This window comes from Salmo salar, chromosome ssa10, assembly GCF_905237065.1.
Source record: "Salmo salar chromosome ssa10, Ssal_v3.1, whole genome shotgun sequence".
NCBI classification, from domain to species: Eukaryota; Metazoa; Chordata; class Actinopteri; order Salmoniformes; family Salmonidae; genus Salmo; species Salmo salar.
In genome coordinates, this window is record NC_059451.1 from 93,984,128 (window position 1) to 94,000,919 (window position 16,792).

Here is a 16,792-nt window from a genome sequence, read left to right on the forward strand (position 1 = left end):
ATACCCTCAGGATGTTAGTAAGAAAGAATAGGATATTGATCAGAAATAATTGTCCTATTTTTCTATTTTGTGTAACACTGGAGGTGAATTAACTGATGTACTGTGGAAGTGTGACGAGTATCCCCTTATATATTTTCCCTTCATGACATCCTACCTCTGATGTTAGGAAATGTGTATTTTATGTTTACATGCCTCTGTAGCAGTACATAGTAGTAGTAGTATGTTTTCTGTTGAAGTGTGTGTTGGAAAGCGATGGGACTTGTCTGCTCTGTGTCTTCTCTGTGCCACAGTGTGTGTGTGTGTGTGTGTGTGTGTGTGTGTGTGTGTGTGTGTGTGTGTGTGTGTGTGTGTGTGTGTGTGTGTGTGTGTGTGTGTGTGTGTGTGTGTGTGTGTGTGTGTGTGATATGTATTCTGCTAGCAAACACGGTTGTTTTATATTCACAGGGCAGTTTACTCCACGCCTCCTCATCTCCCACTCCTTCAATCCCCGTTCTCTTCTCCCCTCTCTCAATCCCCCCTTCATCTCCCATTCATCTCTACCACTCCCTCTCTCTCCTCTGTCCTGTCTTCTTAAACAGCTAAACTGAGGGAGACTGTGAATTAATTCCATGTGAATAACAGTAAATGAGATGAATGGCAAAACATAGCTGGACTGGTAGTTGTGGGACATCCCGGAGTTGCCTCTTCACTGTTGACGTTGAGACTGGTGTTTTGCGAGTACTATTTATTGAAGCTGCCAGTTGAGGACTTGTGAGGTGTCTGTTTCTAAAACTAGACACTCTAATGTACTTGTCCTCTTGCTCAGTTGTGCACCAGGCCTCCCACTCCTCTTTCTATTCTGGTTAGAGCCAGTTTGCGCTGTTCTGTGAAGGGAGTAGTACACAGCATTGTATGAGATCAGATACTCAACTAGTCTAAAGAAGGACAGTTTTATTGCTTCTTTAATCAGAACAACAGTTTCTAGCTGTTCTATCATAATTGCAAAAGGGTTTTCTAATGATCAATTAGCCTTTTAAAATGATAAACTGGGATTAGCTAACACAACGTGCCTTTGGAACACAGGAGTGATGGTTGCTGATAATGGTCTGTACGCCTATGTAGATATTCCATAAAAAATCAGCCGTTTCCAGCTACAATAGTCATATACAACATTAACAATGTCCACCTTGTATTTCTGATCAATTTGATGTTATTTTAATTTAATGGACAGATAATGTGCTTTTCTTTCAAAAACAAGGACATTTCTAAGTGACCACAAACTTTTGAACAGTAGTAAGTGTATATATATGTGTGTGTGTGTGTGCGTATGTATATACAGTTGAAGTCGGAAGTTTACATACACTGAGCCAAATACATTTAAACTCAGTTTTTCACAATTCCTGACATTTAATCCTAGTAAGAATTCCCTGTCTTAGGTCAGTTAGGATCACCACTTTATTTTAAGAATGTGAAATGTCAGAATAATAGTAGAGAGAAAGATTTATTTCAGCTTCTATTTCTTTCATCACATTCCCAGTGGGTCAGAAGTTTACATACACTCAATTAGTATTTGGTAGCATTGCCTTCAAATTGTTTAACTTGGTTCTAACGTTTCAGGTAGCCTTCCACAAGCTTCCCACAGTAAGTTGGGTGAATTTTGGCCCATTCCTCCTGACAGAGCTGGTGTAACTGAGTGAGGTTTGTAGGCCTCCTTGCTCGCACATGCTTTTTCAGTTCTGCCCACAAATTTTCTATAGGATTGAGGTCAGGGCTTTGTAATGGCCACTCCAATACCTTGACTTTGTTGTCCTTAAGCCATTTTGCGACAACTTTGGAAGTATGCTTGGGGTCATTGTCCATTTGGAAGACCCCTTAGCGACCAAGCTTTAACTTCCTGACTGATGTCTTGAGATGTTGCTTCAATATATCCACATCATTTTGCTTTCATGATGCCATCTATTTTGTGAAGGCCACCAGTTCCTCCTGCAGCAAAGCATCTCCACAACGTGATGCTGCCACCCCCGTGCTTCATGGTTGGGATGGTGATCGTCGGCTTACAAGCCTCCCTCTTTTCCTCCAAACATAACGATGGTCATTATGGCCAAACAGTTCTATTTTTGTTTCATCAGACCAGAGGACATTTCTCCAGAAAGTACGATCTTTGTCCTCATGTGCAGTTGCAAACTGTAGTCTGGCTTTTTTATGGTGGTTTTGGAGCAGTGGCTTCTTCCTTGCTGAGCGGCCTTTCAGGTTATGTCGATATAGGACTCGTTTTACTGTGGATATAGATACTTTTGTCCTTTGCTGTTGTTTTGGGATTGATTCACACTTTTCGCACCAAAGTACGTTTATCTCTATCTCCTTCCTGAGCGGTATGATGGCTGCATGGTCCCATGGTGTTTATACTTGCGTACTATTGTTTGTACAGATGAACGTGGTACCTTCAGGCATCTGGAAATTGCTCCCAAGGATGAACCAGACTTGTGGAGGTCAATGTGGAGGTCTAATTTTTGGGGGGAAGTCTTGGCTTATTTCTTTTGATTTTCCCATGATGTCAAGTGAAGAGGCACTGAGTTTGAAGGTAGGCCTTGAAATACATCCACAGGTACACCTCCAATTGACTCAAATGTAGTTAATTAGCCTATCAGAAGCTTCTAAAGTGATGACATCATTTTCTGGAATTTTCCAAGCTGTTTAAAGGCACAGTTAACTAGTGTATGTAAACTTCTGACCCACTGGAATTGTGATACAGTGAATTATAAGTGAAATAATCTGTAAGCAATTGTTGGAAAAATTACTTGTGTCATGCATAAAGTAGATGTCCTAACCGACTTGCCAAAACTATAGTTTGTTAACAAGAAATTTGTGGAGTGGTTAAAAAACAAGTTTTAATGTGTGTATTTAAGTGTATGTAAACTTACGACTTCAACTGTATGTTGGGTATAGTGTGTATATTTTTGTTGTATTGTACAGGGCGCATTTGGAAATGAGACCTAAATCTTAACATGTCTTCCCTGTTAAAATAAAGATAAAACAAACTCACGCACACATGCATGTGAAGAGGAGGGACCAGAGGTCTTGTCGCAGAGCTCCTATCCCTGTACTGTATTTACTGTATTTCTCTATGAAGAGGCAGTAGGCAGGCACATAGGGAATAGAAGTGTCTACATTATTCAGATGGTATGTAATCATAGGGGACAGACATATGGAATGTGTATGTGCACCTACAATACTATGTTATAAATTATGTAATGTTAGTGAGTGTGCCAGTTTCTGCGATTTATAAATAGTTCACAAATGAGAACAGCAATGGGGTCAATACTACCTAATCTGCCCCCCCTCCATCTCTCTCGCTCCCCTGGCTCTCTCTCTCTCTCTCTCTGACCCAGTTAGAGATTCCCAGTTACAAGCATGTACTTTTGCAATAGATTACACCACACTCGCTGATGTTTCACCCTATGAAACGCCTCAGATCTGGGGATAGGGGCAAGGAGTTGATTTGGGCATCAGTTTCAACCATCTTTGTTTCTGTTTTACAGGTGTGTCTCCAGAGGAGGTGTGGCCTAAGTCAGCCACCAATGAGACACCTATCCTCGACTGCAGCCTGGAGACCAAGGCCACACCCTGCAACACAAATCTATCCTGGAGCCCTGTTTACCCTGATGACATCATCTCAAATAAATCCCAGCGCCCCATTCTGTCTCTAACCCCTCCTCTCTTCGTGCCTCTGTATTCTGATTGGAACTCAGCTCTGGCCACCTGGGGCTTTGCCTGGGAGGTCCACATCTACGGTCTGGGATCTGTGTTCGCTGCATTAGGTCTGATATCTGTACTCTGCCTGTTAGGCCTGCCCCTGCGCTGCCCCCCCGGGAAGCCCCTACTTCACCCTGCTGCATCTGTTCCTCCTGGCCACTGGAGGCACTAGAGCATTCACTCTGCTGTATGATGCTTATAGTCACCAGGACCGCCTGTCTGCTCTGGGCTCTCTCCTACTTTCTGAGCTACCCTTACCCTGCCTCACCTCTGCCTTCTCCCTCTCCTTCCTCCTCCTCTCCCTCCGCTCTCGCATGCACCTCTCCCTCCCTTTCTCCCTCTCTCTCTCTCTCCCTCTCTCAGCTCTGCCCCGGCCCTGTCTCTTGTTCTCCCTCTCACTGTTGCACTTTGGGGCCTCCCTGGGTTCCATAACTCTCTTCCATGTCTTCCCCAGCCTCCCTGTCCTCCTCCTACTCCCCCAGGGAGTGTTCATCCTACTCTGCCTCCTCCTCTCCTGCTCCTTCCTCCTCTTCTACTGCTTTGTACGACAAGACACCAAGCATGTCCAACGGCTGAGTGATGGTGAGGGAGAGGTAACAGGTTCCCCGGTGTTGGTGGAGAGGCCGTCCCGCTGCCCATTCGCTGAGGCTGGGGAGTGGAGCAGGGCGGCAGGGGCTGGGGTGGGAGGGTCTCTGTGCCTGTTAAGCTGTGGGGGGCTCCAGCTGTATGGGATGTTACATGCAATGGGGTTTGGAGGGGTGAGTGCTGGGGCGGGGTTTCAGCCCTGGCCTTGGTGGGGCTACCAGCTGGGCTGCAGGCTCTGTGAGGTGGGGGTGTGTCTGTCCTTGTCAATCATCGGCACTCATCCCCTCCTCTTCTGTTGCTCCAACTCTAACTCCTGCCCCTGGACTAAACCCAACTGCAACCCCCGTCCGGGGTCCTGGGTGCAGCTGCCCTGTGGCTCACCCTCAGGAGGGCCTAGCCACCCCCTTCCCCTCTCCCCAGCCCTCCCCCCTCACTACCCCTGGTCCCTGGGGCAGGAAGAGAAGCTGGTGGTGTGTGATGTCATCAGTAAGTGCAAGTCTGAAGCGTTCCCCCTTTATACACTAATGGACCCCCCCTCAAACGGACTGAACCTGCATCCTAACCCTAACACCCACCCTGACCAGACCAGAACCTCCAGACACCCCCACCTCCCTGACCCTCCCAGCCCACCATGGATGCCTCAAGCTGGGGTTGCATCCCAGGGCTCTTCCCAGGCTAGTCTAGTTCTGGACACTGACTCCACAATGTACCTGCGCCCCCCCTCTCCAATCGACCTGTCCCGGAGCATAGACCAGGCCCTGTACAACGAAACCCTGTTCCCCCACAGTCTCTTCAGTCATCCCAGGCTACTCCATGCATCCTCCAGCCTCTCCCTGAACTCCCCTGGCTCCCACCTCAGCCAGAGTGCCTCACAACCTGGACACAACTCAGCCGACAGCTCCCTCTACCGGACCTCTTCCTGTAGGGATGTGGATATGTCTCCTACACGGCCACCCCAGCCTGAGTGCATCCTCCCAGGCCACGGCGATCCCATCTCTCCCCCTGAGCGCTGGTGGAGAGGTAGTAACTCCAGCTGCATGTGCCAGGAATCCCTGAGTGGGTCTTCCCAGGGTCTGTTCTCCAGCCTGGGGGCAGGAGGGGCGCATTCGCATCCCCCCTCCAAGAGAGGGCAGCTCCATTCCCAGAGCAGTCTGCCCAGGACGCTCCCCAACCTCACCCACCACAGACGCTACCGCACCCTCAGCTCCACCTCGCAGGACAGCCAGGGGGAGGGGCGGCTGGCGGGCAGAGAGGACCTGAGTGAAAGCAGGTTGCTGGAACGGGATCTGGCCGTACAAGCGGAGTTCGTCAACGTGTGCCGACAGATCGATGCTCTTAGCGTGTGCAGTGACACTATTGACTTGTAGGTAGATACTACTGGGTTTGAACCATGAGTCATCTATGCGCCACAAGACACTGTTAGTCTGCCGAGCTAAACCAAGATATTTATCTGTTATGTAAGGACATAAGGATATGATGTAAAATGCACAGAGATTATATATTGACCTCTAGAGCGATCTAAGGACTTAACTGATAAGCTAAAGTTTGTGTTTGAGTGGTTAACATTGAGCTCAATTATCTCTTTCACTGCTACATCAGACGTGTTTGGAGGAATTACTATTAATTACAGTTTTCTGGGATTCTACATGTAGAAAATAGACATAAGTTAGACTTAATTAGAACTAAATAAAGAGATAAAGTTCTGGTTGATTAGTTCTAAGTGTACAGTTATAGAGTTACAATATGTGCTAAATGAAACAACTTTCTGAGCCAACCAATGTAGAGTAGATTAGAACACTAATGTCAGTGTAGTGTTGACGAAAGCCATAGAAATGTGCAAGATCACTTCATGCTTTAGTGGCACTTACTGGGGGAGAGTGAACATAGTGTAACAGATGCTGTCATACTGTACATTATAGCTGTTTTTTTTATTAAAACATTTGTTCTTATAAAGCATTTATAACTGGTGCCCTACCTCAAGCGTATCTGTTTAAGTCGCAACAGCAATGTCAACCAGGAGTTGTGTTAGAGTGTCCAAGTGCCAAATGTAGCTATGGAACCAACACCAAATCAATCAGAGAGATCTAACAACGTTTTTCAGACAGGAACAAACCAGTTCATTCTCTGATATTCACACTGACTTCAAACCTTTTTTCTACAAAGAGTATATGTGTCATACTGTACATACATCATTAAAGGCTGTGTAAAATGTTTATTTGTAAACACAATGTACATGGAAAACATTTATACTGTATGGCATGTATCATAGACAAGGTATGATAAACAAAACATTAAGTTTATGATGTTTGAAAACACAAGTCATTAATTGTAGTGTATGAACATACAACAGACACTATAGATAATACTGTAGACTTTTAGGGATTCTCCAACTCTATACATTGTCATGAGCTACAGGCCATATCACATGGAGTTGTTTCAGTTGAACTTACAGTACCAGTCAAAGGTTTGGACACACCTACTCATTCAAGGGTTTTTCTTTATTTTTACTAATTTCTACATTGTAGAATAATAGTGAAGACATGAAAACTATGAATTAACATATATGGAATAATGTAGTAACCAAAAAAGTATTTAACAAATTTAAATATATTTTAGTTTCTTCAAAGTAGCCACCCTTTACCTTGATGACAGCTTTGCACACTCTTGGCATTCTCCCAACAAGTTTCACCTGGAATATTTTTTCAACAGTCTTGAAGGAGTTCCCACATATGCTGAGCACTTGTTAGCTGCTTTTCCTTCACTCTGCCGTCCAACTCATCCCAAACCATCTCAATTGGATTGAGGTTGGGTGATTTTGGAGGCCAGGTCATCTAATGCAGTACTCCATCCCTCTCCGTCTTGGTCAAATAGCCCTTACCCAGCCTGGAGGTGTGTTGGGTCATTGTCCTGTTGAAAAACAAATAATAGTTCACTAAGTGCAAACCAGATGGGATGGCGTATCGCTGCAGAATGCTGTGGTAGCCATGCTGGTTAAGTGTGCCTTGAATTCTAAATAAATCACAGACAGTGTCACCAGCAAAGCGCCCCCAGACCACCACACCTCCTCCTCCATGCTTCATGGTGGGAACCACACATGGGGAGATCATCCATTCACCTACTCTGTGTCTAACAAAGACGTGGCGGTTGGAACCAAAAATCTCAAATTTGGACTCATCAGACCAAAGGACAGATTTCCACTGCTTGTGTTTCTTCGCCCAAACAAGTCTCTTCTTCTTATTGGTGTCCTTTAGTAGTGGTTTCTTTGCACCAATTTGACCATGAATGCCTGATTCACACAGCCCCCACTTAACAGTTGATGTTGAGATGTGTCTGTGACTTGACCTCTGTGAAGCATTTATTTGGGCTGAATTTTTGAGGCTGGTACCTAATGAACTTATCCTCCACAGCAGAGGTAACACTGGGATTTCCTTTCCTGTGGCGGTCCTCATGAGAGCCAGTTTCGTCATAGCGCTTGATGTTTTTTGCGACTGCACTTGAAGAAACTTTAAAAGTTCTTGAAATTTACCAGATTGACTGACCTTCATGTCGTTTCTCTTTGATAATTTGAGCTGTTCTTGCCATAATATGGACTTGGTCTTTTACCAAATAGGGCTATCTTCTGTATACCACCCCGAGCTTGTCACAACACGACTGATTGGCTCAAACGCATTAAGAAGGAAAGACATTCCACAAATGTACTTTTAACAAGGCACACCTGTTAATTGAAATGCATTACTACCTCATGAAGCTGGTTGAGTGAATGCCAAGGGGTGCAAAGCTGTCATCTGGGAAAAGGGTGGCTAACACGTTTTTGGTTATTTCATAGTTATTTCATAGTTTTGATGTCTTCACTATTATTCTACAATGAAAGAAAAACCCTTGAATGAGTAGGTGTGTAGAAACTTTTTGCTGGTACTGTAGGTGTTGAACATTCAACATAGTTTGGAGTTTTTTCAGTAGTCAGCAGCAATAGTTAAAAATAGAAATAGTAATGAATTCAATGTCTGTTCATCTAGCTACCACAGATGTAAATCTGTAGTGTAAGCCTTGAGTGTGGTTTATGTTGCTATTAAACAGGTTAGGCTTGGGATAAGAGTTACGAATGGAGTGAGGAGAAAAGGGGTGAAATAAGGAGAAAGAGAAAAAGGGAGAAAGGGAGAAAAGGAACGAGCAAGGGAGCAAGCATAACAAAGACCAAATTGTCCTCTGTTGGTGTGGAAAAAAGACGCTGTCGCAATGTTAGTAATGACGTTATGGGCAGCAACTGATGTAATGATGTGATGTAATGTCATTAATCAGCTCATTAATCATGATAGGCCTACACAACATACATACACCAAATAAGGAGATCAGTAGATTAGTCAACTTCTTTATTCTGGTTTATGCAACAGCATGGTACAGCTTGAGTGAATTAAAAGCCAGAGATTGAGATCACCAGGATATAACAAAATAAATAACACTAATAAAACATCTGATCAGCTTTTGTGCAATGTTCAGCACCCAAGGTTCACTTCAAACAAAGGTTAACACAACAGACAGAGTGGTTCTGTCATTGCTGGTGGTTGACTAACAACTGATAGTGGTCTACTGTTATAAACTAGCTGCAGGTCTTCTACAGGAAGAAGATTTATGTAATGGAAGATGGATAAACAACATTTCTTCACTCACTGCCACCAGGTACAGATGTAGAATCTTCATTTGAGCCAGTTTGCAGGAAAATAATCCTGCATCAACAGAAATGTTGAATTATTATGTGGATCACTGGAGGTTGGTGTGGTAATGGCTGGAGCGGAATAGGTGTGGAATGGTATCAAATATATCAAACATGGTTTCCATGTGTTTGATGCCATTCATCCCCTCAGCAGCCTCCACTGATGTGGATTATAATTAAAATTGACATTTTTGTAGGGGTTGATACATTTTTGTTGAGGCAAATCAAGTCTGACATTTTAAACTGGAAATTACAAACTTTAGAAGCCTTTTTCAAACTCAAATACACTCAAATACACACGCTTGCATTTCCTGCTGTGTAAGAACATTCTCAGCAACAAAAGAGTGATCAAATTAAGATCCTACATCTGTAGTAGCAGTACATTCAGCCTGGTTAACAAGATAATTATAGAAAGACATCCAGGGATGGTTTCCAGGACACACACTCCTCATTGAGCATGCTTAAGTCCATGGCTAGGCTTAGTCTGTGTTCAGGAAACCAGCCCTAAGGTATATTACACGGTATACAGTATTATATTGTGGCCTACATATATATTCCTTTTCTCAAATCCACTCAAGTACTACAGTATATATTTACAAATACATCATATTATTAACAGTCTACTGATAAACTAAAGACTAGGCCAAAGTCACTGTACAATTATGCTGTCATCAGAAAACACATCACAAAACTTTACACACAGACAAAACAGTATTTGGCTATCTACTTTCTATCTGTTTTGTTTGATTCCAAACTGATAAGAATCCAGTGAGAACCTGATTACAGCAATATCCACAGTGTAGACCAGTGAAGTAATCAACACACTAAACCTCGAGTCAGAGTCGAGTCCAAAGTCCCTAGTGTTAAAGTCCTAGTCCTTTATACTTGAGTCAAGAGTCCCTTGGTAGTGCTAAAGCTGTGGTCCAACCATTTTAAAATCTAAATTCTGTTACATTGTTGCACATTGTAAGGATATGTACATAATACAGCACTCTAACATTTGCTGGTGTAGCTACTATGTTAAATCATGCAACAAAGTCACTACTAATCGAGTCCAAGTCCAAGTCCTCACTGGTCGAGTCCGAGTCGAGTCATAAGTCATGAAAATCGTGACTCGAGTCCAATTCAAGTCCGAGTCCTGGGACCTTATTTATCAATATTGCTTAGAAATTATTATAAAATACTACTTACGAAGGGAATTCAGAATGTTTAATAAGCTAGGCGTATGTCGCACGTCACTAATTCACAGGAGAGGCATTTTAACAAATAAATTTTTTAGCAAAATGTGTTTTTGGCAGAAATGCCTTCTGGAACATGTGAACTTTCATGTGCCTAGCTACAAACCAAACGGAAAAGACATGCTGCTGTGAAGTGTTCATCCATGTACAAGTCTAGCTACATTTTCAGATATTATACATTTCTAATTTTGTCAGAAAGTCGTTTTCATTGCAAGTTAAAGCATACTGTTAGTTAGCTAGATCACTAGCCAACATTACGTGTATGATCTGTGTAGTAATATTATTAGGATCTCAGAAATCCATTTGCATTGCTAGTTGTAGCCTAATGTTAGCTAGCTAGCTTTGAACCTAGTTTGTTTGCTTTAGCTACCTGCAGATTCATACTCTAGCATTTTATGCATAGTGGCAAGCTATGACAATCCATTTGTACTGTAGCTATGGGTTGGGAATATAGTTAATTGTTTAGCTTGGTAGCTACATGTCTAAACAAGACTCCACTTCGCAAGATAATGATTACTAGACCCATCAAGTTAGCCAAGTGTGTCTGAGGTTGATTATGGCCATTTATTGTATTTCAGGAACATGTGTACATGTATAGACAATAGTGACCCGTACAAATAACTAGATGTGGTTGGGGGTGGTTGTAGCATTTCTTTCACATGACCCATCAATGTAGACAAGTGTCTGGGTAAGCATCCTGTAATTATAAATATTTTTATCTGGACACTTTCAAAGTCAGATTAGGATATAGGCCAAAGAGTAGATAAAGTTGATTTTTACCTTTAGGTTTTCCTTATTGTAAAGAGATGGGTGGGGCTAAGGCTTAAGAGGGTGTGAATGATGCGGAATAGGTGTAGACAAAGAGCTCTCCAGTAGGTGTACCATGTACAAAAACATTCAAGGGCCCTTTCCTCAAAAGTGGGGTTACAAGTTTATCAACTTTCAAAGCAGAATTACTTTCCCATTGTTCCTCAACTGCAGTGTATGGCTGATGTACCCTTTTGTAGCTCTGAGTCTCTACTTTATTCCAATTTAAAAGTAAAAATAAAAATGTCATGTTGCTACTAGAACCGAATCAAGCCGGTGGGTCACATATGGTCAAAATAATCTCTTTAAAGCCTGTGGGGAATGTACAACGCCGGACCATGAAATATAACCTACAACGGGCAAACAAAAAAAGCTATGAAAAAAAAGTACTTTTCCAAGACTGAAATAGAGGTGCCTAGTGTCAGAGATTGAGTACAATCAAAATGTTTTACTTTGCTCACTCAGTTGTGGTTACCTGTACAAATTAAAACATAGCTACAAAGAGAGGACCATTAGGACAATTCAAGTCGCTTTAGCAATGGCAAATATACTTAAAATGAGTAGCTAGACAACTCACTAATATGCCATCCATCCTCAACAGCACCCTCCTGTAGGCATATACAGTGCCTTGCAAAAGTATTCATCCCCCTTGGCGTTTTTCCTATTTCGTTGCATTACAACCTGTAATTTAAATGGATATTTATTTGGGATTAATGTAATGGACATACACAAAATAGTTTAAATAGGTGAAGGGAAATGGAAAAAATAACTTGTTTAAAAAAATTCAACAACAACAACAAAAATACGGAAAAGTGGTGCGTGCCAATGTATTCAGCCCTTTGCTATGAAGCCACTAAACAAGATCTGGTGCAACCAATTACCTTCAGGAGTCACATAATTAGTTAAATAAAGTCCACCTGTGTGCAATCTAAGTGTCACATGATCTGTCACATGATCTCAGTATATATACACCTGTTCTGAATGGACCCAGAGTCAGCAACACCACAAAGCAAGGGGCACCACCAAGCAAGCGGCACGGAGCTCTCCAAACAGGTCAGGGACAAAGTTGTGGAGAAGTACAGATCAGGGTTGGGTTATAACAAAATATCAGAAACTTTGAACATCCCACGGAGCACCATTAAATCCATTATTTAAAAATGTAAAGAATATGGCACCACAACAAACCTGCCAAGAAAGGGCCGCCCACCAAGAAATACGGACCAGGCAAGGAGGGCATTAATCAGAGAGGCAACAAAGAGACAAAAAGACAAAGATAACTCTTAAGGAGCTGCAAAGCTCCACAGCGGAGATTGGAGTATCTGTCCATAGGACCACTTTAAGCCATACACTCCACAGAGCTGGGCTTTACAGAAGAGTAGCCAGAAAAAAGCCATTGCTTAAAGAAAAAATAAGCAAACACGTTTGGTGTTCGCCAAAAGGTATGTGGGAGACTCTCCAAACATATGGAAGAAGGTACTGTGGACAGATGAGACTAAAATTGAGCTTTTTAGACATAAAGGAAAACACTATTTCTGGCGCAAACCCAACACCTCTCATCACCCTGAGAACTTTATCCCCACAGTGAAGCATGGTGGTGGCAGCATCATGCTGTGGGGATGTTTTTCCATCGGCAGGGACTGGGAAACTGGTCAGAATTGAAGAAATTATGGATGGCACTAAATACTGGGAAATTCTTGAGAGAAACCTGTTTCAGTCTTCCAGAGATTTGAGACTGGGACAGCGGTTCACCTTCCAACAGGACAATGACCCTAAGGATACTACTAAAGCAACACTCAAATGGTTTAAGGGGAAACATTTAAATGTCTTGGAATGGCCTAGTCAAAGCCCAGACCTCAATCCAATTGAGAATCTGTGGTATGACTTAAAGATTGCTGAACACCAGAGGAACCCATCCAACTTGGAGGAGCTGGAGCAGTTTTGCCTTGAAGAATGGGCAAAATCCCAGTGGCTAGATGTGCCAAGCTTATAGAGACATACCCCAAGAGACTTGCAGCTGTAATTGCTGCAAAACGTGGCTCTTCAAAGTATTGACTTTGGGGGGAATGAATAGTTATGCATGCTCAAGTTCTGTTTGTTTCACAATAAAAAATATTTTGCATCTTCAAAGTGGTAGGCATGTTGTGTAAATCAAATGATACCAACCCCTAAAAAAATCCATTTTAATTCCAGCTTGTAAGGCAACACAATAGATTAAATGCCAAGGGGGGTGAATACTTTCGCAAGCAACTGTGCCATTGCCGTTCTGCAGAATGAACGTGTCGTGCTTTCCACATGGCCACCCTGCCACCACATTCAACAACTTATTTTGCGCATTATTTTGCCTATCACCCGCAGATGAGTGGAAGCCTTTTCTGTTCACACGCTGGCTGAGGCGGCATAGTTTAACTCGTTTTGGGATGGTTCTTTTATGGCGATGTGGGTGCCATCCATTGCTCCGTTCATTGTTGGGAATGCTGATGGACAAAGAAACCCCTATTGACTTCAACCTGTTGTGCGATGGTGTATGGACATTTTATGTAACTGGTCGTTTTGCTGATGACTGCATCCAAAACATAGGCTTATCAAGGGCTGTGAGATGCTGATCGGCAAGCTCACACTGAAAAGTTCCCGTTGGCAAAAACCAGAGGGTGGATAGCACTTGCATGTGCACCGGAATAGCATGTGTGTGTGCCTTTCTAAAGCAGGTCTTAAATAAAAATCCAATAAGATTGGTTTTGGGAAACGATATCTGATGAGCCAATCTGTACTTTCTGCAAAAAAGTCCCACCGATCTCTAAAAACACACTCTCTGCGAAATGCAGCGTGCCGAAAGAGCAAGCTCAGCTGTCTCTCGTTCGATTTCCCATCTGTCTTTTACAGTATTTCACCTGCGCCTCTAATTTAACAAATGACTGTAGCCTACTTTATATGAATTATTATCATAACAGATGCTCTGACATGGTCCAATTATACAGTACCAGTCAAAAGTTTGGACACACCTACTCATTCAAGGGTTTTTCTTTATTTTGACTATTTTCTACATTGTAGAATAATAGTGAAGACATCAAAACTATGAAATAACACATATGGAATCACATAGCAACCCAAAAAGTGTTAAACAAATCAAAATACATTTTATATTTTATATTCTTCAAAGTAGCCACCCTTTGCACTGATGACAGCTTTGCACACTCTTGGCATTCTCTCAACCAGCATCATGAGGAATGCTTTTCCACCACTCTTGAAGGAGTTCCCACATATGTGTAACCGATGTGAAATGGCTAGTTAGTTAGCGGTGGTGCGCGCTAATAGCGTTTCAATCAGTGACGTCACTCGCTCTGAGACTTGAAGTAGGGGTTTCCCCTTGCGTTGCAAGGGCCGTGGCTTTTGTGGCGCGATGGGTAACGATGCTTCGGTGGGTGTCAGTTGTTGATGTGTGCAAGGGTCCCTGGTTCGAGCCCGGGTTGGGGCGAAGAGAGGGACGGAACCTACACTGTTACATTGGTGCCGTGACCCGGATCATTGGTTGCTGCGGAACAGGAGGAGGTCAAAGGGGGGGTGAGTGTAACCGATGTGAAATGGCTAGTTAGTTAGCGGTGGTGCGCGCTAATAGCGTTTCAATCAGTGACATCACTCGCTCTGAGACTTGAAGTAGGGTTTCCCCTTGCGTTGCAAGGGCCGCGGCTTTTGTGGCGCAATGGGTAACGATGCTTTGGTGGGTGTCAGTTGTTGATGTGTGCAAGGGTCCCTGGTTCGAGCCCGGGTTGGGGTGAAGAGAGGGACGGAACCTACACTGTTACATATGCTGAGCACTTGTTGGCTGCTTTTCCTTCACTTTGCTCTCCAACTCATCCCAAACCATCTCAATTTGTTTGAGGTTGGTGATTGTGGAGGCCAGGTCATCTGATGCAGCACTCCATCACTCTCCTTGGTCTAATAGCCTGTACACAGCCTGGAGGTGTGCTTTGGGTCATTGTCCTGTTGAAAAACAAATTATAGTCCCACTAAGTCCAAACCAGATGGGATGGCGTATCATTGCAGAATGTGGTAGCCATATTGGTAAAAAAATCTGTGAAACCACCCCCACACCTCCTCCTCCATGCTTCACGGTGGGAACCACACATGTGGAGATCATCCGTTCACCTACTCTGTGTCTCACAAAGACACAGCGGTTGGAACCAAACATCTCACATTTGGACACATCAGACCAAAGGACAGATTTCCACCGGGCTAATGTGCATTGCTCGTGTTTCTTGGCCCAAGCAAGTCTCTTCTTCTTATTTGTGTCCTTTAGTAGTAGTTTCTTTGCAGCAATTCGACCATGATGTCCTGATTCACGCAGTTTCCTCTGAACAGTTGATGTTGAGATCTGTCTGTTACTTGAACTCTGTGAAGCATTGATTTGGGCTGCAATCTGAGTTGCAGTTAACTCTAATGAACTTGCCCTCTGTAGCAGAGGTAACTGCAGCAGAGGTCCTCTTTTCCTGTGGCGGTCCTCATGAAAGCCAGTTTCATCATAGTGCTTGATGGTTTTTGCGACTGCCCAATTTTCCGTATTGACAGACCATCATGTCTTAAAGTAATGATAGGCTGTTTCCCTTTGTTATTTTAGCTGTTCTTGCCCTAATATGTACTTGGTCTTTTACCAAATAGGGCTATCTTCTGTATACCACCCCTACCTTGTCACAACACAACTGATTGGCTCAAACGCATTAAGGAAAGAAATTACACAAATTAACAAGGCCCATCTGTTAATTGAAATTCATTCCAGGTGACTACCTCATGAAGCTGGTTGAGAGAATACCAAGTGTGTGCAAAGCTGTCATCAAGGCAAAGTGTGGCTACTTTCAAGAATCTCAAATATATTTTGATTTGTTTAACACTTTTTTGCTTACTACATGATTCCATATGTGTTATTTCATAGTTTTGATGTCTTTACTGTTATTTTACAATGTAGAAAATAGTAAAAATAAAGATTCACAATAGAATACAATTAAATCGAAAAATTATTTAATTATTACTCTCACAATTTCACACATTTTCAACATACAGAATAATTCCCCCATTCTATGCTTGACAAGCAGTTCCCTTATTCCGCCACTTTACACTGTGCCTATGCATCGTTATGGCTGTGCATAAATGTCTGCACACTCTCAAGCAAAGTTCATAGTGATAAATCTTACACTTTGCATGGAAATGATCCCACACATGGTTTACCCACAAATTTGATAAAATGAGGCCCCCGGACTCTAGTACTACAACACTGGTATAGCCTTCATGTGCAGTCTTAAGGCGCTGTGGTTATCCCTGATTTAAGGCTAACGCTTACCTTATAGCTTATCCTAGCTTTGGTCCTCTCTACAGTAGAGCCACACAGACAGACCTCTATGCTATTTCATACAGTAAAAACACTACTGAACCTCCAAACCAGTGGAGGCTGCTGAGGGGAGGACTGCTCATAATAATGACTGGAACAGAGCGAATGGAATCAAACACATGGAAACCATGTTTGATGTATTTGATACCATTTCACTCCAGCCATTACCAAGAGGCCGTCCTCCCCAATCAAGGTGCCAACTGCCTCCTGTGCTCCAAACACATCTGAGACCAAGGACCATGATCAACCAGAACAGGTTTAAAGAGTTCCAGGGTACATAAAACAAGGATTATTATGTTCAAATAGTCTCTCCCAGGACACAGTAGTCACAGTTCTACATTA